The sequence below is a fragment of the Phyllobates terribilis genome, unplaced genomic scaffold (genome assembly GCF_046119375.1).
Source record: "Phyllobates terribilis strain yellow unplaced genomic scaffold, ASM4611937v1 Scaffold_9__5_contigs__length_417890890, whole genome shotgun sequence".
In the NCBI taxonomy this organism is placed as follows: domain Eukaryota; kingdom Metazoa; phylum Chordata; class Amphibia; order Anura; family Dendrobatidae; genus Phyllobates; species Phyllobates terribilis.
In genome coordinates, this window is record NW_027362769.1 from 348,485,888 (window position 1) to 348,510,493 (window position 24,606).

Here is a 24,606-nt window from a genome sequence, read left to right on the forward strand (position 1 = left end):
ACTGAAGCGCTGAGTGCAGGAGAATTCTCCCACGCTGTCAGTGACGTGCAGGAGGTGAGCTGAGTTCATTGGACATGAGCTCACCTTATGCACGTCACTGACGGCGTGGGAAAATTCTCCTGCACTCAGCGCTTCAGCGTGGGAGAATTCTCACGCTGAAGCGCTGAGTGCAGGAGAATTCTCCCACGCTGTCAGTGACGTGCAGGAGGTGAGCTGAGTTCATTGGACATGAGCTCACCTTATACACGTCACTGACAGCGTGGGAGAATTCTCCTGCACTCAGCGCTTCAGCGTGAGAATTTTCCCACGCTGTCAGTGACGTGCATGAGGTGCGCCGAGTTCATTGGACATGAACTCGTCTCATCTTTATGCCGTCACAGCAAGACACTGCAGAGCGCAAGCATGCCTGCGCTTCTCAGTGTCTGCGGGATGACAGGCTGGATGGCAGCGTTCTGCTGCGGTCCAGCCTGTCATCTCGATGTAGCAGAGCTGAAGCTGTCGTGGGAACCATGGAAAGGTAAGGATGATGTTGCTTTATTATTTTTCTTTTATTGCAGGAGATCGTTGGCTTCAGCTGGAATGGGCGTGATGGTAAGTATGGTTTAATTTAGAACAATAAAGGATTGTGTCTTTATTTCAATTAAAGGACTTTATTCTGGGTGTTTGTGTTTTCTTTTAACTTTGACTATGGGGTTAGTAATGGGGGTGTCTTATAGACGCCTCTCCATTACTAACCTGGGCTTGATGTCAGCTGGCATTATAAGCTGACATCAACCCCAGCCCTATTACCCCACTGCCACCGCTACAGGGCAGTGGGAAGAGCGAGGCAAAGTGCCAGAATTGGCGCATCCTATGGATGCGCCATTTCTGGGGTGGCTGACGGCTGGTGTTTCTAGCCTGGGAGGGGGCCAATATTCATGGCTCCCTTCCTGGGCTATTAATATCAGCCCCCAGCTGTCTGCCTAGCCTTTGCTAGCTATTAAATTAGGGGGGACCCCACGTCATTTTTTTGGGGGGGTCCCCCATTTTAATAGCTAGTAAAGGCTATGTATTCAGCTGGGGGCTCATATTAGTAGCCTGGGAAGCTCCGTGGGTATTACCCCCTTCCCAGGCTTCAAACATCTGCCCCAGCTGTCTGCTTAACCTCCGCTAGAGACTAAAATTAAGGGGAACCCCACGCCAATTTTTTTTAATAATAAATCCTTTATTTTAATACTAAATGACAAGTACAGTAACCAACACTATCACTGTACTTCATATATATGTGACTGACATGTTTCTATCTATCTAATCTATGTGTGAAGCTCTATTCTGTCTGTTATAAATTGTCGGGTACAGATGCTGAATTGCCGGCCGGCTTTTTTAAAGAGACGGTGCATGAAAACACTATTATTTTTTTTAATAAATCCTATACACTAAATGACAAGTACAGTAAGCAACACTGTCACTGTACTTCATATATATGTGACTGACATGTTTCTATCTATCTAATCTATGTGTGAAGCTCTATTCTGTCTGTTATAAATTGTCGGGTACCGCTGCTGAATTGCCGGCCGGCTTTTTTAAAGAGACAGTGCATGAAAACACTATTATATTTTTTAATAAATCCTTTACACTAAATGACAAGTACAGTAAGCAACACTGTCACTGTACTTCATATATATGTGACTGACATGTTTCTATCTATCTAATCTATGTGTGAGGCTCTATTCCTTCTTGTCTAAATTGTCGGGTACCGGTGTATGCCGCAGCTGAATTGCCGGCCGGCTTTTTTAAAGAAAGCGTCTTCTGAGTAGTTTGTCAGCTTTTGGACACCTTTGAAGGTGTTTTCTATGTGTTTCTATGTGTTTTTGTTTGCCTGCCATTGGTTTTAACGGTGTTCGACGGTGTTCTAAGGTGTTCTACGAACAGTTCCACGAACAGTTCCTCGAACATCCCGGTGTTCGACGAACCGAACCGAACCCGAACACTACGGGGGTGGCTCAACACTACTCCTGGCATCTCCAAATGTCTCCATTGGGCCTAGGCGACCGGTTGGTCCCTCCTAGCAACCCCAAAACAACATATCCATGGGGTCAGGTGACTTCTTCGTCCTCTCCTGGTCTTTCCAAAATGTATCCATGGTCTCCCTGATGGTCAATGGAGCAGATCTGAATCTTTCCAGTCAGGGCCGGTACCCTTAGGCTAGAATCAAATAGAATTCAAATCTGAGTCTCTTTGGGTAATGCCATGCAATCCATCTGCTGTCCTGAATGATGTCTCTCATTCTCCTTGTAAAGTCTTTCTCCAATATCTGTTTCAAGTCTCTCTGCTACAGAAGCACATGTCCTTTCTGCTTCTCTGGGCTCAAGTCTGACTCCTACAGAAGCATATCTACTTTTTAAGTACACATCCACAGGTCAAGGGGTTTTTGGAGGGCAGCCTCATATGGCTCAGCTATCATTGTTTGAGCTAATCTATTTACATAGTTGGTATCACAGGGGCTATTGTAAATAAACTTTCAGCTGACTTAGCATAATATGTAATTAGCATAGTAACAAACAACATTGTTCACCTAACCAAGAGGAGACAGCAATCAGGGTTAGACAAATACTGGTCTGACCTTTAGAAATACACAAACATATACAAGTCAATTTAAACACAATAGTGTATTTCTCTCAGATTAACAAATCTAATCGTCTGGCTTATTAAGATTTTAGGCTGTATCGTCACATGGGGAATTCAAGACAGAAAGTCGGCATCCAATTTCACCCGTCTCTGCACGTGACCTTGCTGAAAATCGTCCATTGAAATTAAACCAATCATATAGGGAATCAAAATGGACTTTAAAAATGGTCAATTAGGGACAAGGCATACAGAATGTAACGGACCCATAGGCAATCCTTGTCCTGCCATATGGTGCCTCCATAAACACATCCATAATGGAATGCATTAGAATTCATCTCATTCTGTTGAAAGTGGTGGTCCGGCCTTAGCGTACAAATCTGCAGTCACTCTATGTGACTGCAGACTTGTGAATCATCACAGTTCCAGCGCTGTGAGGATTCTCACGTGCTAGCACCTGGGCACATGACTGCAAGTATGTGATTTGCATACGTGCAGTCACGTGCCGACTAGACATGTCCAGGCTCACTCAATACAAGTGTATTGAGAGAGGCCGAACACGTCTAGTTGGAATGTGGCCATAAGCATGCAAATCACATACTTGCGGTCACATGACCGCCCGCTCCCGACCCCAGCATCTGAGAATCCTAAAAGTACACACAATGCGCGTTGTGACTATTTCCAAGTCGTGTACTCTAAGGCCAGACAACCCCTTTAATATCAGGCAGGTAGAGTACACATCTTGACTTCTTCAACATAGATCTGTAATATGGTGTGACAATGAAATCAAAGGCCGCCTTTCTGTGCGTCATTTGAGTCCGATCAGTTGTTTTATGCCAAAGTTGTGCATTGCATAGTGTTTTTTGATCCAGCTCTATAGACCGATTTTTATGGGAACATCCCTAGTCACCTGGCACCTTAGTTGTTACATTTGGTAACTGAGAACAATTCCATAAATATTAGTAAATGGTTGTCCACTTTTGGAGACATTTTTTTTTACATGTATGTGATTAGGGTTAAAAATTATTTTTGATAATTGGATCCCTTAAAAATTTTGCTCCGTTTGCCTTCTGTAGCCTCTACGTTGCAATGTCTGTGGGTAGATGCAGAATGAGTTAACTGAGAATCCATCAGTCAGCTCACTGTGAGGTCTTTGTAACTTTTTAACCGTCTTTTTCTAAGCTCCTCTCTGCTGATTTAGGACCACAGTTCACATAAAAGTTGAATATGCAGGAAAGCAAAGAGACTGTAAAAAAAAAAGAGCAAAATTTGTAATGAAACCCAATTGCAAAAGTAATTTTTAGCCCCTAGTACATACATTTAAGTAAAAAAAAGAAAATTGAACCCTGATACTTGACAACAACCCATTTGTTTATACTGTGCCAAAGAGAAAAAACAATGGACATCCTTATATATAGAAACAAGCACCAAGTGATAAATAAAGTCATCCATGTATGTTTCCTTCGTATGTTTGGGTAAAATTTTGCATGCAACGATGTCTCCACTGATCATTTGTAAGCCTCCAAAGGAAAAGTGCAATATATAACACTGGTGACAGGGTAACATTGTTTCAATACATGTGATATGTTTAGCTGAGGGCTCATGACACTTAGCTGCGTGAAAGCCAATTTGTAAGACATTCAAGGTTACTATGGAAACTTCAAATGATTTACTAAGGTGTTTGAAATTTAATTACATAACATGGATTTCTCCTTGTGAAGTCACATTCACTGTTTCATACTAGAAATATTTTCCAATAAAGAATTAGAGGGCTGTGACCGAGAGCCAACATGTATGTACCAAAATTTGACCAAAGTGACTGCTAAAATTGCAACATTCTTGTAATCACACACGTGTGATTTTCAGCAATGCTTTACAGTACCTCTGCATAGGTCTTGTCACTATTTTTAAGGGATTGTCTTGACATAGATAAAAATAATTAACAAAAGGTATTCTAATTATATATACATTTGTAAATACCTTTATTTAGCAAATCAAGCTTGATTTGTTTAAGGAGGTATTTACTATAGAATTAAAATGGCCGCTCACACTGCTGTCCACCCTGTCTATCTAATCTAATACTGGAGACCCCAGGAGTACTGAGGTAAGAAGAGACCGCACACACTGCTGTCCACCCTGTCTATCTGATGTTATATTGGAGATACCAGTGGTGTTGAGGTAAGAAGAGGCTGCTCACACTGCTGTCCACCCTGTCTATTTGATCTAATACTGGAGATACCAGGGGTGCTGAGGTAAGAGAATGTTGCTCACATTGCTGTCCAGTCCAACATGTCTATCTGATCTAATACTGGAGATATCAGTGGTGCTGAGATAAGAAGAGGCTGCTCACGCTGCTGTCCACCCTGTCTAACTGATCTAATGCTGGAGATACCAGAGGTGCTGAGGTAAGAAGAGGCTGCTCACATTGCTGTCCACCATGCCTTTCTGATCTAATACTGCAGATATCAGTGGTGCTGATGTTTTAGGAATGGATGCTCACTTTGCTGTCCACCATGCCTATCTCATCTAATACTGGAGATACCAGGGGTGCTCAGATAAGAGAAGGCTGCTCACACTGCTGTCCACCATGTCTATCTGATCTAATACTGGAGATACAAGGAATACTGAGCTAAGAAGAGACTGCTCACACTGCTGTCTATCCTGCCTATCTAATCTAATACTGGAGATACCAGGGGTGCACAGGTAAGAAGAGGCTGCACACAATGCTGTCCACCCTGTCTATCGTATCTAATACTGGAGATAAAACGAATACTGAGCTTAGAAGAGACTGATCACACTGCTGTCCACCATGCCTATCTGATCTAATACTGTAGATACCAAGGTTGCTGAGCTAAGAAGAGACTGCTTACACCACTGTCCACCATGTTTATATGACTTAACACTGGAGATACCAGGAGTGTTGAGGTAAGAAGAGGCTGCTCACACTGTTGTCCGCCCTGTCTATCTGATCTAATACTGGAGATACCAAGAGTTTTGAGATAAGAAGAGGCTGCTCACACTGCTGTTCATCCTGTCTTTAAGATTGTGAAGTGGTTGCTGTGGCCTGGAGATAGTGTGACAGTGCATGGTTTAGGCTATCTCACAGCTGTGGAGTTTCCTAAGGCACATGCTCACAGTTACCTGTTCTATTATTAGTTAATTACAGGTTTCAGTGTCATTCTATGATAATTACCTTCCTAGACAATACAGCAAATTAGCAAAAAGAATCATTTGCTAATTAAACATATTTAGGACTCTATTAATAATGACATTTCCTATATATTTTTTTCTATTCACAGAAAAGACCTTCAATGTATTTCTGTGATGTTTTACCACTACAGACGGTCAACAGGTAGGAGTAAAACTTTTACAGTATCTCTTGGGTTCTAATGCAAAACACATGTCAGTAGGATCACTCCTCCTAACCTAAAGTGTATGCAACTTCGGCACCAAAGTAGGAGTAAAACTAGAATAGTATGTGTGAAGTATGTTTAAAGATTCAGACAGAATGAAAGTTACAAACAGTATCATCAACTTTTCGACCAATAAGGTCTTTCTCAAGAACATTTGTAATAGTATTGACAGAGGGCTCCAGTGAAATACAGAACTAGCTGCTCTCACTTTGGTTATTCTGTTGGAACGAATGCACTTCAATAATATATTTTTAATTTTGATCCTATTTCGGTGCCGAAGTTACACACTTTTGGATTAAGGGACACCTGTCCTTCTTTCAGACTCAGAGATCCTCTCTTGCAATAGATGTTACCAAGTATGGATTGTTGCTAAGAAAGACAAAACTGGCTTCAGACAACATGATTATTGGTGATAATTCATAGAATCATAGAATGGTAGAGTTGGAAGGGACCTCCTGGGTCATCTGGTCCAACCCCCTGCTCAAAGCAGGATTCACTAAATCATCTCAGACAGATGTCTGTCCAGCCTCTGCTTGAAGACGTCCATTGAAGGGGAACTCACCACCTCTCGTGGCAGCCTGTTCCACTCATTGATCACCCTAACTGTCAAAAAATTTTTTCTAATATCTAATCTGTGTCTCCTCCCATTTAGTTTCATCCCATTGCTTCTAGTCTTTCCTTGTGCAAATGAGAATAAAGATGATCCTTCTACAATGTGACAGCCCTTGACATATTTGTAGACAGCTATTAAATCTCCTCTCAGTCTTCTTTTCTGCAAGCTAAACATTCCAAAATCCTGTAACCGTTCCTCATAAGACATGGTTTGCAGACCGGTCACCATTCTGGTCGCTCTTCTCTGAACTTATTCCAGTTTGTCGATGTCTTTTTTAAAATGGGGTGCCCAAAACTGAACACAGTATTCCAGATGAGGTCTGACCAAAGAGGAGTAAAGTCCGATAATGACTTCACGTGATCTAGACTGTATGCTTCTCTTAATACATCCCAGAATTGTATTTGCCTTTTTTGCTACTGCATCACACTGTTGACTCATGTTCAGTCTATGATCTATTAGTATACCTAAGTCTTTTTCACATGTACTGTTGCTTAGCTCTATTCCTCCCATTCTGTATATGCTTTTTTTCATTTTTATTGCCCAGATGTAGTACTTTGCATTTTTCCCTGTTAAAAACCATTCTGTTAGTTACTGCCCACTGCTCCAGTTTATTTAGGTCTTTTTGAATCCACTCTCTCTCTTCTCTAGTGTTAGCTATCCCTCCTAGCTTTGTGTCATCAGCAAATTTAATCAGTTTACCCCAATTCCTTCATCTTAATCATTGATAAAGATGTTGAACAATACAGGTCCCAGGACAGAGCCCTGTGGTACCCCACTTGAGACATTCATCCAACTGGATGTGAAGCCATTTACGACCACTCTTTGAGTCCGATCACTAAGCCAGTTATGAATACACCTAACAGTTGCCTTGTCCATTCTATACTTGGTCATTTTTTCAATAAGGATGGTGTGAGATACTTTGTCAAATGCTTTGTTGAAGTCAAGATATACTATATCTACAGCATTTCCCTGATCCACCCAGTCAGTGATTCTGTCATAGAAGGAAATTAAGTTAGTCTGACATGACTTGTTAGTTACAAACCCATGCTGACTTAATTCTTATCCAGCTACTTACATACATGTTGTTTAATAATTTGTTCAAAGATCTTTCCTGGTATAGAAGTCAGACTCACCGGCCTATAGTTCCCTGGGTCCACCTTCTTCCCCTTTTTGAAGATAGGAATAACATTTGCTCTTCTCCAGTCTTCTGGGACTTCTCCTGTTCTCCAAGAATTTTCAAAGATTATAGAGAGTGGTTCTAAAATTTCTTCTACGATCTCCTTCAGTACTCTGGGGTGTAATTCATCTGGACCTGGAGACTTGAACTCATTTATGTTAGCTAAATATTCCCTCACAATCTTTCTGTTTACAGATAACCCGGATTCTTCTATTCCTTTAATAGGACAGTGAAGATCAGTTGATGTTATATTTTCTTTCTGAGAGAAAACTGATGCAAAGTAGGAATTAAAAAGTTCTGCCTTCTCAACATCCTTTCTTACCATTTCAACATTTTCATCCTGTAAAAATCCTATAGCATCTTTGACTTTTCTTTTACTATTGACATACCCCCAAAATCCTTTTTTATTGCTTTTGACATCTCTTGCAAGCCTTAATTCATTGTCAGCTTTAGTTCATTGTCAGCTTTAGCTAACCTAATGCTTGTTCACTTGTTTTAACCAGGATAAATTTTAGGGAATTGCTTGGGGGTCTAAGGATGAATGTTTCCCCTTGTGAAGCATGCCAAGCCATCATAAGGAGAATTTAAATGTGCAAATGGCCTCTTCCAAGAAAAAGAGGACTTGAACTCTAGTGTCACCTGTTAGATGTAGCAATCCTAAAAGTCAATATCGACCCTTTAACAAGCCTTGCCGCATGACTTAGGATAAGAAATCAAATCAGAAACTCCATTTGTAGACTCGTGTTCCAGAGTTTTTACACCTCCTCAGTGCAAAGTAGGAGATCTGATCTGGATAGGTGAGAGGCCTCTAATTGAGGTCCCAAGGTGGAACATTTCTCCTTGTGGAGAGTGCCAAACCGACATAAGGAGACTCATAGGCCATGCAATACTCATCTGGGAACTTACATATGCACATAGCCACTTCACAGAGGAAGAGGACTTGAACTCTAGCATCATTTATTGGATGTAGCAATCCTAAAAGTCAATATCGACCCTTTAATGAGCCTTGCCACATGACTTAGGATAAGAAGCCAAACCAGAAACTCAATTGTTTATAATATAATTCTCTACGAGGTTCTAAGCGGATTTAGAGGAGTGTTTCACTTTATGTCCCAGTGCATACACTGGGCAAGCCACCATAACCATTGATAATACTAGTGTTTTCTTATGTGACATAGTGGTTATTGATCCTTATCAGGCACCATGGCTGGGTATGACTCTACCTCTGTGCCACCTATGGATACAGTATGCCCTTGCACTTTACAATACAACTAAGTACAGTATTGACTTTAATTGACCTAAGTCTACATTCCAAAATGGCACAAGTCGGGATGCATTCACCTTCAGCTCATTAATTAAAACCCTATTAATCCAGTAAGATTTCACTCTCTGCAGAACAGAGATAATTTCCTTACAGTTGGGTGGTCAAGGATGTTTACATACCAGTTGTAGACTCTCCCTTTACTCCATCACTATCCTGAGCCATCTGTGCCGGATATTGATGTTGACCCAGTCTTCCAAGTCACCACGAGGTGAAGAAGTCAGCAAGTTCATGGCCTTGTTTCACAAACTTTACTGAAGTGAATAAGACAGGAGATTTCTATATCCTCTGTAGATGTGCATGAGTGCCTGGCACTCCTTCCAGGCTAATTGTTTTACAGCAATAGATTAACACGGATGGGTCATTCTGGAGAAAGTTATTTATCTTGACTAATGATGTTTCCAAAACTTATTTTAAAATAAAAAAAGATCCAAAGTATTGTAAAAAAAAAAAAAATTGTAAAAAAAAAAGAAAAAATATTGTATTTTTGATAGGTTTTTTACACTATAGAAAAAATAATAATTTCGCAAAAAATTTTTTGAGAAAAGCAAAAATGATAATGTAAACTAAAAATGCAAAGAAATAGAAAAACAATTATAGAAAATAACAAAAGATGGAAAAAAACATTGAATAGTTGGGAATACATAATAAAATGATACGTCGATAAAAAGAAATCTGAATAAAATGATTAAATAGAAAAAATAAACACAATTCTCAAATAGAATATAAATGAAATGAGAATATAAAAATCAAATAGATATTAAAGATGCAAATACTTGAATTTAAATAATAGAGATCTCAAAATATATATATCAATAAAAACGGAAAAACTTAAATATTTATATAAACACGTGGTCAAAATTATTGGTACCCCTCGTTTAATGAAACAAAAACCCACAATGGTCACAGAAATAACTTGAATCTGACAAAAGTAATAATAAATTATAAATCTATGAAAATGAACAAATGAAAGTCAGTCATTGCTTTTCAACCCTGCTTCCACAGAATTAAAAAAAAAAATAAACCCATGAAATAGGCCTGGACAGAAACTCACTGTGCTGTTTGTGACATGGTGTGTCCCACACTCAACATGGACCAGAGGAAGCAAAGGAAAGAGTTGTCTCAGGAGATTAGAAAGACAATTATAGACAAGCATGTTAAAGGTAAAGGTTATAAGACCATCTCCAAGCAGCTTGATGTTCCTGTGACTACAGTTGCACATATTATTCAGAAATTTAAGATCCATGGGACTATAGCCAACCTCCCTGGACGTGGCCACAGGAGGAAAATTGATGGCGAATCAAAGAGATGGATAATACGAATGGTAGCAGAAGAGCCCAGGATAACGTCTAAAGAGATTAAAGTGAACCTCAAGCTCAAGGAACATCAGTGTCAGATCGCACCATCTGTCGTTGTTTGATCCAAAGTGGACTTCATGGGAGATGACCAAGGAGAACACCATTGTTGAAAAAAAAATCATAAAAAAGCCAGACTGGAATTTGCCAAACTACATGTTGACAAGCCACAAAGCTTTTGGGAGAATGTCCTATGGACAGATGAGACAAAAATGGAAGTTTTTGGCAAGGCACATCAGCTCTATGTTCACAGATGGAAAAATGAAGCATATCAAGAAGAGAACACTGTCCCTACTGTGAAACATGGAGGAGGCTCTGTTATGTTCTGGAGTTGCTTTGCTGCATCTGACACAGGGTGTCTTGAATCTGTGCTGCGTGCAATGAAATCCCAAGACTATCAAGGGATTCTAGAGAGAAATGTGCTGCCCAGTGTCAGAAAGCTTGGTCTCAGTCGCAGGTCCTGGGTCTTACAACAGGATAATGACCCAAAACACACAGCTAAAAACACCCAAGAATGGCTAAGAGGAAAACATTGGACTATTCTGAAGTGGCCTTCTATAAGCCCTGACCTAAATCCTATTGAGCATCTTTGGAAAGAGCTGAAACATGCCGTCTGGAAAAGGCAACCTTCAAACACGAAACAACTGGAGCAGTTTGCTCATGAGGAGTGGGCCAAAATACCTGTCGAGAGGAGCAGAAGTCTCATTGACAGTTACAGGAATCGTTTGATTGCAGTGATTGCCTCAAAAGGTTGTTCAACAAATATTAAGTTAAGAGTACTATCATTTCTGTCCAGGCCTATTTCATGAGTTTTTTTTTTTTTAATTCCGTGGAAGCAGGGTTTAAAACCAATGTCAGACTTTCATTTGTTCATTTTCATAGATTTTTAATTCATTATTACTTTTGTCAGATTCAAGTTATTTCTGTGACCATTGTGGGTTTTTCTTTCATTAAACGAGGGGTACCAACAGTTTTGACCACGTGTGTATATATATGTATATTTTATTCTTTTTTTTTATCTTGCCTCTTATTATTGTCCCTTTTGGATTTGGGTCATTTACTTTTTAGATACTTGATAAATGTTCCTGATATTTAAAGGGACAGACATCGTTGGCATATTGCCAAGTTAAAGTCACAATAGAAAGAACTGTACTACATTTTCTGACACCTCTGTTATACCATTGAATATAATGGGAAGGTCATAAGGCAATCGAACAAAGCTGAGCTGAGCCATAAGGAGAAGAAGTGGTACAAAGATCAGATCAACAGGGGTTATTTTGGTCAAAACCCTGACATTTGGGCATTGGTCTTCCAAGATCCCAAAAGCCTCCTCTACTCAAGCCAAGTACATGCAGCCTACCCACATGACCTGTGCAGTAGCCTCTTGCCATAGATTTGCCTCTTGCCTCCCAGGTCAGTGATCGACTGCAGTGGTTATGTGGGTAGACAGCACTTGATTGGTGTGAGGAAACAATTAGAGACCACCAATGAATTTATTAGTCATATACTGATAGGGGAAAATATTCAGACTAGTACAGTTCCTGTAAGTAAATGAGATTTAAAAAAAAACTTATCTACATGTTGCAGAAGTCTTCATGCAAAAAATGTTATGAAATATTCATTGTTTGTTTTTTGTGCAGAACTAATTTTGGATTTCACAGCATACAATGCATTTGGTTGTATTCCTAGAAAGCATGGGAGTAATGATCGCAGTCGCAGAGATCGCAACATTGACCAAGCCCGTGCGGGTGAGGCGCCCACCTACACCAGTGCAAACTTCAACTGGATGTACATCCTCGAACGGACATTCAGCTGAAGTGTACTGTGGCGCAGAGACCTGCCGGATCTGGGCACTGCAATACACGCTGCTGGCCAATCAGAGGCCAGCAGCTGACGTCAGCGTGCACATGACTGGGGGAGCATGGCCATGACGTCATGCGCTCCTGTCACTTGCATGCTGAAGTCAGCTGCCGGCTTCAAAAGAGGACGCCATGCGGTGGGGAGCATAGGGAAGGTGAGTAAAATCATGTATTTTTTTTTCTATGCATTAAAGAACAGTGGCAGAATGGAGGACATATACAACCCCTGGCAAAAATTATGGAATCACTGGGCTTGGCGGATGTTCAAGGCTCCAACCTGCAAAGCTGATCTGGCAACAGCAATCAGAGAAAGTTGGAGCCAGATTGATGAAGAGTACTGTTTGTCACTCATTAAGTCCATGCGTCAGAGACTACAAGCTGTTATTAAAGCCAGAGGTGGTGCAACAAAAAACTAGTGATGTAATGGAGTGTTCTTTTGTGTGTTTGTTTTTCATGATTCCATAATTTTTTCCTAATAATTGAGTGATTCCATAATTTTTTCCCTCTGCTTGGTCTGAAAAAATTTACCCTTACTGAGTACCACATTTTTAATCTTGATTTCTTTTATTGTTTATTTAAGCCCTAAAGTTGCCATTTGAAATTACTTTAGGTTTGTGCCATGTCGGTGATCTGCTTTTTTTCAACAACATTAAACAACTGAATGAACATCCTCCGAGTCCTGTGATTCCATAATTTTTGCCAGGGGTTGTATACCAGGATGGGGGATATATTCCAGGATGGGAAAAAACATACAAGAACGGGGGATATATATACCAGTATAAGGGACATATATACCAAGATGGTATACAGATTCTCTCATCTCTTGGTATCTCTTCATACCTAATAGACCGGACAGTCAGTGTCTCCCACTCACACACCACCTCCTCATCTCGATGGTAAATCTAACTATTGGCTAGATAAAGCAAGCCTATCTGTCAGTGTCCCCCAAGGTTCAGTTTTAGGACCCCTGCTCTTCTCTGTCTACACCTTCAGCATGACACAGCTCATAGAGTCTCACGGCTTTCAGTATCACCTCTATGCTGATGACACACAGATCTACCTCTCTGGACCAGATCTCACCTCATTACTAACCAAAATCCCACAATGTCTGTCCTCTATTTCATCCTTCTTCTCTGCTCGATTTCTGAAACTTAACATGGACACAACCCAATATGTCATCTTTCCCCCCATCTCACTCAACCCTCCCAACAGACCTATCCATCAAAGTCAATGGCTGCTCACTCTCCCCAGTCCCGCAAGCTCGCTGCCTTGGGGTAACCCTTCACTCTGATCTGTCATTCAAACCACATATCCAAGCCCTTTCCACTTCCTGCTGACTCCAACTCAAAAATATCTCCCGGATCCACACATTCCTTAATCAAGAATCTGCAAAAACCCTAGTGCACGCCCTCATCATCTCCCGCCTTGACTACTGCAACCTCCTGCTCTGTGGCCTCCCTTCTTACACTTTTGAACACCTCCAATCTATTTGAAACTCTGCTACCGGATTAATTCACCTGTCCCCCCGCTATTCCCCAGCCTCTCCTCTCTATCAATCCCTTCACTGGCTCCCCTTTGCCCAGCGAGTTCAAAGTTCAAAATCCAAAACTTGGCATACAAAGCAATCCACAATCTGTCTCCTCCATACATCTGTGACCTAGTCTCCCGATACTCACAAGATCTCCTTCTCTACTCCCCTCTTATCTCCTCTTCCCACAATCGTATACAAGATTTCTCCCGTGCATCTCCCTTACTCTGGAACTCTCTACCTCAACATATCAGGCTCATGCCTACCATGGAGACCTTCAAAAACAACCTGAAGACCTACCTCTTCATCCTGCAACCTGTAGTAACACTTAGGTTGAAAATGTAGAGATATAATTACCAGGTTGCTAAGAAAATAAGGTGTGGTCAATGATTGGGCATGGATAGCAGATGCCATATTTTTTTATCTAGCAATTTTGCAATAATAAGCAATTTTACAATGTTTATTTATTTAAAATACTCTCTATTCTCAAGGACAGAGGAATTTTTAATTACATTTGTGGCACCCTGCTGTTCACAGGTACCACAGGACCCAAAAGGGTGCATGGATGGACTTCTACACAAGAGGCCCTCATTACATGCAGACACCTCCACCCTTCCACCTCATACCACCAGAGGGAGCCCTGTTAGGGATATATATATATATATATATGGAGGGTGGAGTTAGGCAGTGAGTTAGGGAGTTCAGTTCAGACAGAGAGGGAGTCTGAGAGCGTGCTGGCGCTGAGACCAGTGAAGGAGCAGCACGTCTGCTGCTGTGTTCTGAGGGCCCCGAGTGTGGCCAGAGGCAAAGAGGAGAGGAGAAAGGAGTTAAGGGGGCAGAGAAGCATCACAGACTCACCCAAGAATACATAATCCGGACACCGGGTCCGCGCCTACAGGGTCCTCTATACCCAGTAGGGACAACCGGCATACCAGGAGGCTTCCAGTCCCCTGGTCATCCTAAAGCTACCAGCACTAACAGGACGAGGAACCACGAAGGCCCCGGCGTCCAGGGATAGTGGTTGCCAAAGAAAGGTCCTATTACCAAGTGGTCAGATGAGAGAGCAACACAACACAGAAGCTAGGCCAAGTTCCAGGCTGGCTAGAAGCTTAGAGAGAGGGAGACACGGATCAGGAGGCCTTATATCCACTCACTGGGGAGAAGTCCTGAAGTGCACCCTTCCTAGTAAGCAAGTACCCTGGACCATACCTGCCATTACACCAGTAAAGGTACTGAAGTGAACCCCCTGTGTGCGTGTCCGTCATTCCCCTTGACCTGGCCATCTCTCACCTGCATCCCTTTCATCAACTCTGCCCCGGGGGTCCGCTCCGCCTGTGGGGAGCAGAAACATCCCAGCTGCCATTTCATCACTCCCGGAGGTCTGCAGCAGCGCCGGTAACCATTACCGGAAATCACAGGTAGCGTCACGAAACAAACCATACACTAAAAATACCTTTTTCAAGAGAGACCCCAGAGTACGCGCCCGGGAGCCGACTGCCGTGACATCCTAAGCAAGGTAAAAGGCCCGGGTACCGAGTCCCCTATATCCCCCTGGGTGACACACATTGTCTAATGCTCATTATTTGTTACCAACCACCACTGCAGTCTAGCAGCGTGGTCAAGCATGCCCAGTGCTCACAGGCTGTTTTCAATTGAGCCTTGTAAGCGTGGATTTAAACACAGAATATCACAGGAGCACACAGTTTGGCCAACTTTAGTATTCCTGCGCTCCTCCAATGCTCAGGCAACATGGGAGAGTGCAAAGTTTGCACAGTTCAGCCACTGGACCGAACTGTCAATCTTTAGGCGCACACCATCCCTGGCAAACAAGAAGCTGGGAGTCAGGGAAGTGCTGTGCTCCTGAAGACTGAGACTAATGTAACACAGGTACTTTAGATGCAGTGACACAGAAACACAGAGCAGCCAGTACAGGGTTAATAAACAATGGGGATTTACTGTAACAGGGTCAATCTCCACGCAGGGAGTAACAGGAGAAATATGGGGAAACAAGGGAAATAGCAGGTAATATTCAATAACTGATAATCCACAGTTGGGCTAGATGTAGAAGAGTCGACACGGTTGTAATCGGCAGTTTTTACACTTAGCTGACTCTTGCTCCTCACAAGGCAGTTGCCGGCTGGTGCTGGTGTTGCTTTCTTCCGGCTTCCCCTCCTAAACAATGCTCCGTCTTCTGGCGGCAGCAGGCGGTCTCCGGTTTGACCCGCTGAGCCCCTAGTCCATAACAGTGCACCTCACTTGCTCGGCTCCAGGGATCCTGCGTCTCCTCGCCCTCTAGACTGGCTTGACTCCCCCTGTGCACTGCCGCTTTTCCCGCTCAAAAACTCCTTTTCCGCCCTCTTCCCAGACACGAGCTCAGCTTCCCGGTCACCTGACTCCTCAGCTCCCCCTCTGGACACACCCTCAGCTTCCTGGTCACCTGACTCCTGTCTCGCTGTCTGTCTTCCCCCTGCAACAAGAGACATGGCCCCGGCAGTTCCAGATCCCTTGTTCTGAAAGTACTTACACCCCGGTCTTCCCCCTTACACTTCCGCTCTCCTTTAACTCGCCATTCCACGGGCGAGAGTTCCTTCACCAAACATTCACATTCTTTGACTTCCTGGATGATACGTGGCCATATAAATTGATCTTGTTCGTAACGGTGAGAAGACACTCCTTCTGTTGTCTGTTCTGACCGGCGTAACTCAGTTTGACCGATGGGGAGTGCAGGGTCACTTGGATTTCCAATCTCCGCCTGACCGGTGGCTTCAACTGATGGTGTTCCCTCGCCGCCTGCCCTGGGGACTGCAGGTAATGGAGTGCTGGGGCTCGGAGGTAGAATCAACAATTCTTCTTGATCCACATCGTGGCTTGGGGCAACTGTGACAGGACCCTCTCTAGAAACAGGTGATTCTTCTTCATCCTCGTCATCTTTAGACAGACAGGGCCGCAGCATACTATGATGAACCACTCTGGTAGGGGCTCCTTCAGCCCCCTCGGGTTGAACTTCATGCACAGGTCCTTCAGCGCCAAACCTGCGCTTCACTCTATGCGGGGTCCGTTCCCACCACCTACTCAATTTGCCCTGGGGCCGCCTGTCTCGAACCAACACCCGCTCCCCGGGCCTCAGAGCTGTACCTCGAAGAGGCAATGTCTCATGATGTTTGAGCTCCCGAAATTTTTGTTGTACCAACTGTCGGAGGGTCTGCAGTCGATGCCGGTGTTCTCGGACCCAGGAAGACATCCCCGTCCGTGGGTAGTCCTCCTCGGGGTCCAGCTCTAACTTGGTAATCTCTCGCCCCCTTCGCCCGAACAGTAAGGTATAAGGAGTGAACCCCGTCGTACTATTCACTCGGTTGTTGTAGACCCACACCAGTTCGGCTACAAACTCAGGCCATCGCACCTTCCGATCTTCCTCAAACGTGCGGAGCATTTGGATCAGTGTCCGATTAAAGCGTTCACAGGCCCCATTTCCTTGAGGATGTTAAGGAGTAGTCCGTGGCTTCTCAATCCTGTACAACCGGTGCAGCTCTTCCATCACCCGGCCCTGGAAGCAGGCGCCTTGATCGGAATGGATCGTCTTTGGGCAGCCGTACACCTGAATGAAGTCTCGGCAGATGGCCTGCACAGCTGATTCGGCGGTCTGATCTCTGGTCGGGGTCACCACCGCAAACTTTGTGAAGTGGTCTGTCATTACCAGGCAATGTTCATACCCGAGATGTGCCAGTCCAACAGTCAAATAGTCAATCATCAGCACCTCCAAGGGGGCAGAAGTCACAATGGTTTGTATGGGGACCCGTTGCTCCGGGGGCTTAACCAGCTCACAACTCCAGCATCTTCGACAAGTGTCTTCTATTGTTTCTCGCAATCGGAGGTGATACACCAGCCTCTGCAACCACTGAAATGTCTTCTCTGGTCCGAAGTGAGCCCCTCGTTCATGAGCCTCCTTAGCCACTACTCCGACCAACTTCTCTGGGATCACCACTTGCCAGGTGGTCCCGAACTCTCGCAGTAGCTGTACCCGTCAGTACAGCAGCCCGTCTCGCAAACACAGTCTCTCCCATTGTCCCAGCATTTTCAGCGCTCCCGGGGACCGGGTACTCCTCTCCTCTCGACTGGGGACCTGTCTCAAAGCCACCCATTGACGTAATTGAGCAACTTCTCTGTCAGTCTGTTGAAGTAGGACCCAGTCATCTCTTGGCCGCCCTAGCACTTGTTCTGCCGACGTCTCTCCGATCTGTCCCTGCGCCGCGACCAGCGGTCCCACGAAACTTCGGAAGCTAGGGATCTCATCTGCCTCCAAATCTTCATCGCGGTCATGATCCGGCCGTTCATATGTCACTCTGGAGAGGGCGTCGGCATGAGTATTCTCTGCCTTAGACCGGTAGGCTATTTTATACCGTTACCTGGCCATGCGGGCCACCCACCACTGCTCCAGGGCCCCCAACTTCGCATTCTCCAGGTGAGCCAACGGGTTGTTATCTGTTCTCACCAGTACTTCGGACCCGGACAAATACTCTGCAAACTTCTCGGTCATTGCCCAAACCAGAGCCAGCAACTCTAATTTGAAAGAGCTATAATTATCTGGGTTCCTCTCGGAGTCGTGAAGGGAGCGACCGGCGTACGCAATCACGCGCTCTTTCTCCTCCTGTACTTGGGATAACACGGCTCCCAGACCATGTAGGCTCCCATCAGTGTGGAGTATGAATGGTTGAGAGAAATCAGCATAGTCAAGTATTGGGGCCTCGGTCAGGGCCATTTTTGGGGCATGGAAGGCCTCCTCCTGGCTGCTTTCCCACCGAATCGCCCGATTCTTGGAGCCCGCCGGCACTCCCTTAAGTAGCTCCAGCAATGGGTTGGCTATGCAGGTGAAGGACTTCACAAATCTTCAGTAGTACCCGGCAAGTCCCAGGAAGGCCCGTACGTCCTTCACTGTCTTCGGGGTAGGCCACTCTTGTACGGCGACCACCTTTTCCCGGGTGGGCCTGACTCCTTCAGCGGACACAGTATGACCGAGATATTCGATCTGTTTGCGGAACAGGTGGCACTTCTGGGGCTTCACCTTTAGACCGTGACTCTGTAGGCGGCTCAGTACTTGCTCCAGTCGCTGGAGGTGCTCCTCGAAGGTGGCGGCATAGACAATTAATTATGTCATCAAGATGAATCTGTGTTGCCTCGAAGTTCAAACCGCCCAGGCACCTCTCCATCAGATGCTGGAACGTCCCGGGGGCATTAGTCAGGCCGAAGGGCAACTGTTTGAAGTCGAACAGTCCCATAGGTAATATGAACGCGGTCTTTTCACGGTCATGTTCGGCCACGGGCACCTGCCAGTACCCGCTGGTCAGATCCAAGGAGAAGTATCTTGCCTTCCCTAAGGCCGACAGAGACTCTTCGATTCGGGGTAGTGGGTAAAAGTCTCGTACTGTACAGGCATTCAGTCTTCTATAGTCCACACAGAACCGCAGGGTCCCATCTTTCTTCCGGACCAGGACATTCGGATGCTAGCCCATGTAACATATGGGCTAGCATCTCCTTAACCTCTTTATACATCTGGGGCGGTATCTGCCGGTATCTCTCCCACACTGGGGCAGCGCTCCCCGTGGGAATCTCGTGGGTAATGGCTTCGGTGCAACCAAAATCATCCTCATGGCGAGCAAAGACTTCCTGGTACCACTCCAGTACCTCCTCAACCTGCTGCACCTGTCGAGGTGAAAGTCCCGTCAATTCAGCCCGCATTTGTTCTAGTATTCTTTGTCCACCCTTCACACCAGCACGGTGGGATTCCGGCGACACGGTGACCGCCAGACTCCAGGGGTCTCCTCGTACAGCGGACAGCTGTACCGAATCAGGTCGCACCTACTTCTCTGGCATTCCTAGAATCTGGGCTATTTCCACCCTGGGAGGGAGTGTGAGATCACCTTTGCCCAGATTAACGCACCGCACTATAACATTGCCACCCTAGACGGTAGCCAGTGTCCGAGCCACCAGGAGTCCAGGGAGTACTTTGTCCATCGATGTTGGTTCTATCTGTACTTCGACCCCCTTAAGAGGTGTGCAGGCCCGTGCGGGTAGCGTGAGTACAGTTTGTCCTGGTGGTAAGGTGAGCACCGTAGTTGCTGGTACTATTACTTTCCCCAGGACCTTCCCTTCACTCGACGTCTCCTGAGCCTGGGCGGCTCGGATTAATTGTTGAAAAACCCTCCCTTGGGGGGGGTTCGTGGGTCCCACCGGTCTAGAGGAATCTCCTTCGGCTCACTAATCAGGATTTGCCCGATCTCTTTCAGCACATTCATTCCGAGGGTCACCGGGGGTCCACTTCCGGTTCCCCCTGCGAACAAGACGACCCCTTTTTTTCCCACATCTTTTCCACACACTCGGATCTTCATCCACACCACCCCTGCGACCGGGATGGGTAATTGATTAGCTGCTGTGAGTCTAATTACTGGTCCTCATTCAGGCCGCGCTATCTCTGGAAATCGCTGTTGAAAGTAGGCTTCTGTCATCGTAATCACCTGGGATCCCGTGTCAATCAGGCAGTGAACAGCCCAACCGTTCATTTCAGCCCAGACAGTCGGGCTTGTGGAAACTAGGTCTTTGGGACTTCCTCTTTTTCTTTCCCCTTCCTTAGGCTCCGGCCTGTGTCCCCCAGACACGCTAGTTTAACGGCTGTCGCGACAGGGGCCGCCCTCGGCTAGCACAGCCCCTGGCGTAATGTCCTGCGCCTCCACACTTTCAGCAGTTCATGTCTCTGTCTGTGTAGGGCTGCCTCACTTCTCTACGGAACTCTTCTGCAGGGCGTGGCCTGAATTCAATTCTTTCCCTAACTGGGGCCATCGATCTGGGTATCTCTGGTGTCTGTGTAGGGGTCTTCTTGAGACTGGACAATTCACCCCGCATCTCCTGTATCTCCTTTCGCATCTCTCGAGCCCATTCCAGTTCAGCTGCAGGCGGGGTGGGTACCTCGTTACTCCGGACCATCCCTGCCAGGGCCGTCACCCCCATCTCCTGCTCTCTCACACGTGCCTCCGCCCTCACTTCTAGAAAAGTCATACATGGGTTAGCGCGCAGGCGCTCCCGCAAGGCCTGCTTCAGCTGCACATCCCTGAGGCCTGCCACAAATTGGTCCCTTAAGATCACGTCAGGGGGGGCCCATTCCCAAATTCCCCATGTCGTCTTTTCTAGTGATATAGGCATGCACCCTCTGTAATGCATTAACATACTGCGTCACAGTCTCCCCCTCCTGCTGCACTTGGTGAAACAGCCGTATCCTCAGCTCTCCTACATTGGTGGGATCCCCAAGCATCTCCTCCAATATCCGCACCACTTTTTCTACAGTATCCCGGTTATGTGGCGGGCGGTACATCACGGATTGCTGGGCCTCACCGTCCAGGTCCAGCAAGGCTATTTCGGCTTGCATAGCTGGGGTCATCGGATGCATACATAACATACTCCTAACTCTCTCAACCCAGTCCCACAGCATCATATTGTCCCCGGTGAACTTTGGGAGATTGCTGAGCATGGCCCCCAGGGGCAAGCTAGATCTAGGGGCTCCCAGGATGGACTGATCTGCAGTGTCTGTGTCTAAAGACTGCATCCTGCCGACTACGCCAAATGTAACACAGGTACTTTAGATGCAGTGACACAGAAACACAGAGCAGCCAGTACAGGGTTAATAAACAATGGGGATTTACTGTAACAGGGTCAATCTACACACAGGGAGTAACAGGAGAAATATGGGGAAACAAGGGAAATAGCAGGTAATATGTTATAACTAGAGATGAGCGTTGTTCGACTCGAACTGTTCGCCAATCTCAAATTCGAGCTGTTTTGGGCGATGTTCGAGCCGTTCGGCGAACACGAACGATTTGAGAAAAATTCGGCTGTTCGAGGTTATGTTTGATAACTGTTCGTGCACCAAAATCATAACTGGATTTTTTCTCAGTAATGCTGAAAATTAATGTTAATACGCAGTTTGAGTGTACAGCGGGGCGGGGGGAGGGGCAGGGGATGGATCTCTGCAGGAATAATGAAGATCTCCATTTTTTTTCTCTTTCCCGCATTTACAGTGGGGAAGTGCAATCTGTCAGCCTATCAGCAGCGCACACACGGAGCGAAGTGCTTTTTTTCACACAAGCAAGGGCATGTGTCATTGGCAGTGTATGTCACATGTCCTTGCCCTATAAGACCCAGCCATTTTCCCCGTCGCCACCATTTTCTCACTGCTGCAGCTGCGTGTTAGACGGCACCGCTGTTGCTGTGTGCGCTATACCTTGTTAATTTCAAGACAATTTTCGCACAAATCTACAGATAGCTTGGGAGTAGGGAATAGTTGTGATTGCAGTCCTTTTAAGGACTAGGTTACAGCATTTCCTACGACTTTTATCAGGCAGGTCTGTGCTCTTAAATAGATAGGTTGTGGGAGTAAAGACTAATTGTAATTGGAGTCCTTTTCAGGACTAGGTTACATCAGTTCCTATCAGTTTTTGCCAGGCAGGTCTGTGCCAGTGCTGTGCAAGTTTTTTTCACAGCATTTGGCTGAATCTAGCAAAGCTAATCCTTTTTGGCCTATTGCAGAGTGTGTTAGTCAGTGGAGTAGCCTATCTGTGTTGCAAGATATACCACCTGTGTATAGAATACCAATTTTTTTACTGCACCTAGTGAAGTAAAATCTTTTGGGCATAGCATCATTCTATTAGTCCATCTATACTGACCTCCATCAGGTTGCAAATTGAATCTAATTTTTTTCTGCATCTAGCTCTGAAAAAATATTTGGCCTTCTAGCAGTGTGTGGGACTTTCTCTATTAGTCCATCTATACTGACCTCCATCAGGTTGCAAACTGAATATATTTTTTTCTGCATCTACCTCTGAAAAAATATTGGGCTTGTAGCTGTGTGTGGGACTTGTTCTATTAATCCATCTATACAGACCTCTATCAGGTTGCAAACAGAATATAATTTTTTTCTGCATCTACCTCTGAAAAAATATTTGGGCTTCTAGCTGTGTGTGGGACTTGTTCTATTACTCCATCTATACTGACCTCCATCAGGTTGCAAATTGAATATAATTTTTTTCTGCATCTAGCTCTGAAAAAATATTGGGCTTCTAGCTGTGTGTGGGACTTGTTGTATTAGTCCATCTATACTGACCTCCATCAGGTGGCAAACTGAATATATTTTTTTCTGCATCTACCTCTGAAAAAATATTGGGCTTCTAGCTGTGTGTGGGACTTGTTCTATTAATCCATCTATACAGACCTCCATCAGGTTGCAAACTGAATATAATTTTTTTCTGCATCTAGCTCTGAAAAAATATTTGGCCTTCTAGCAGTGTGTGGGACTTTCTCTATTAGTCCATCTATACTGACCTCCATCAGGTTGCAAATTAAAAATAATTTTTATCTGCATCTAGCTCTGAAAAAATATTTGGGCTTCTAGCTGTGTGTGGGACTTGTTCTATTACTCCATCTATACAGTCCTCCATCAGGTTGCAAACTGAATATAATTTTTTTCTGCATCTAGCTCTGAAAAAATATTTGGCCTTCTAGCAGTGTGTGGGACTTGTTCTATTAGTCCATCTATACTGACCTCCATCAGGTTGCAAATTCAAAATAATTTTTTGTCTGCATCTAGCTCTGAAAAAATATTTGGCCTTCTAGCAGTGTGTGGGACTTTCTCTATTAGTCCATCTATACTGACCTCCATCAGGTTGCAAACTGAATATATTTTTTTCTGCATCTACCTCTGAAAAAATATTTGGGCTTCTAGCTGTGTATGGGACTTGTTCTATTAGTCCATCTATACTGACCTCCATCAGGTTGCAAATTGAATATAATTTTTTTCTGCATCTAACCCAGCCAATAGTTTTGGCCTAATACCACAGTTTGGCCACTCAGCTCTGCTCGGTTCCCATCCATTGTTTTTTTGTGCAAACAACTCCAGAGTTGTGAATTAGTTAACCACCAAAATGAGTGGAAAAAGGCCTGCTGCTGGTGGAAAGGGGAATAGGCGTGTTGGGAAGGGGAAAAAAGGTTGTGTCCGTAGGGTAGGTGTTAAAGCAACAGTAACATCTGCAGAAGAAAGACCATCTTCCAGCCAAACTAAAATGTCTACTTCTTTTAGCGGACAATGTGATAAGATCCCTTTCTTACGGCCACGCCAATCGCTACAAATTCCAGATGAGGCACAAAAACAGCAGGTGCTTCAACGGATATCAAGTGCTCCTTTAAGTGGGCTCTCCTCCACATCAACTTCAACATCACAAATACTCCAGTCCTCAAAGGTGTCACCCCAATCGCACTTGCTTCCTCACAGCTCCCAAGTCTCCAGCTGCCCGTCTGAGTATGGGGTAGAACAGATGGTTGAGTCTGCAGAGCTGTTTACTCATACTATAGCCTGGGAATCAGAGGTCGACTCCAGCGCTTCTGTGAATCCAGACGAGGAAATGATCTGCACTGATGCCCAGAATCTTTATGAGTCGGATCCAGGACCAGACGCAGAAGGTTCTGACCATAATGTAGACCCTCATTCCCAAACTGTAACTCCTGTTGGTGGAGACAATGAGGAAGACGATGATGAGACTCAAATACCTGATTGGAGCGACAACTTTAGTTTTTTTGTCAGGGCAGGAACAGGTTGGCTCTGAGGACGACGGGTGTGATAACGCACAGGGTGATGATGATGAGGTTGGAGATCCCACTTACTGTCAACCCACAGTCAGCCAAGAGATGAGGTCAGCAGA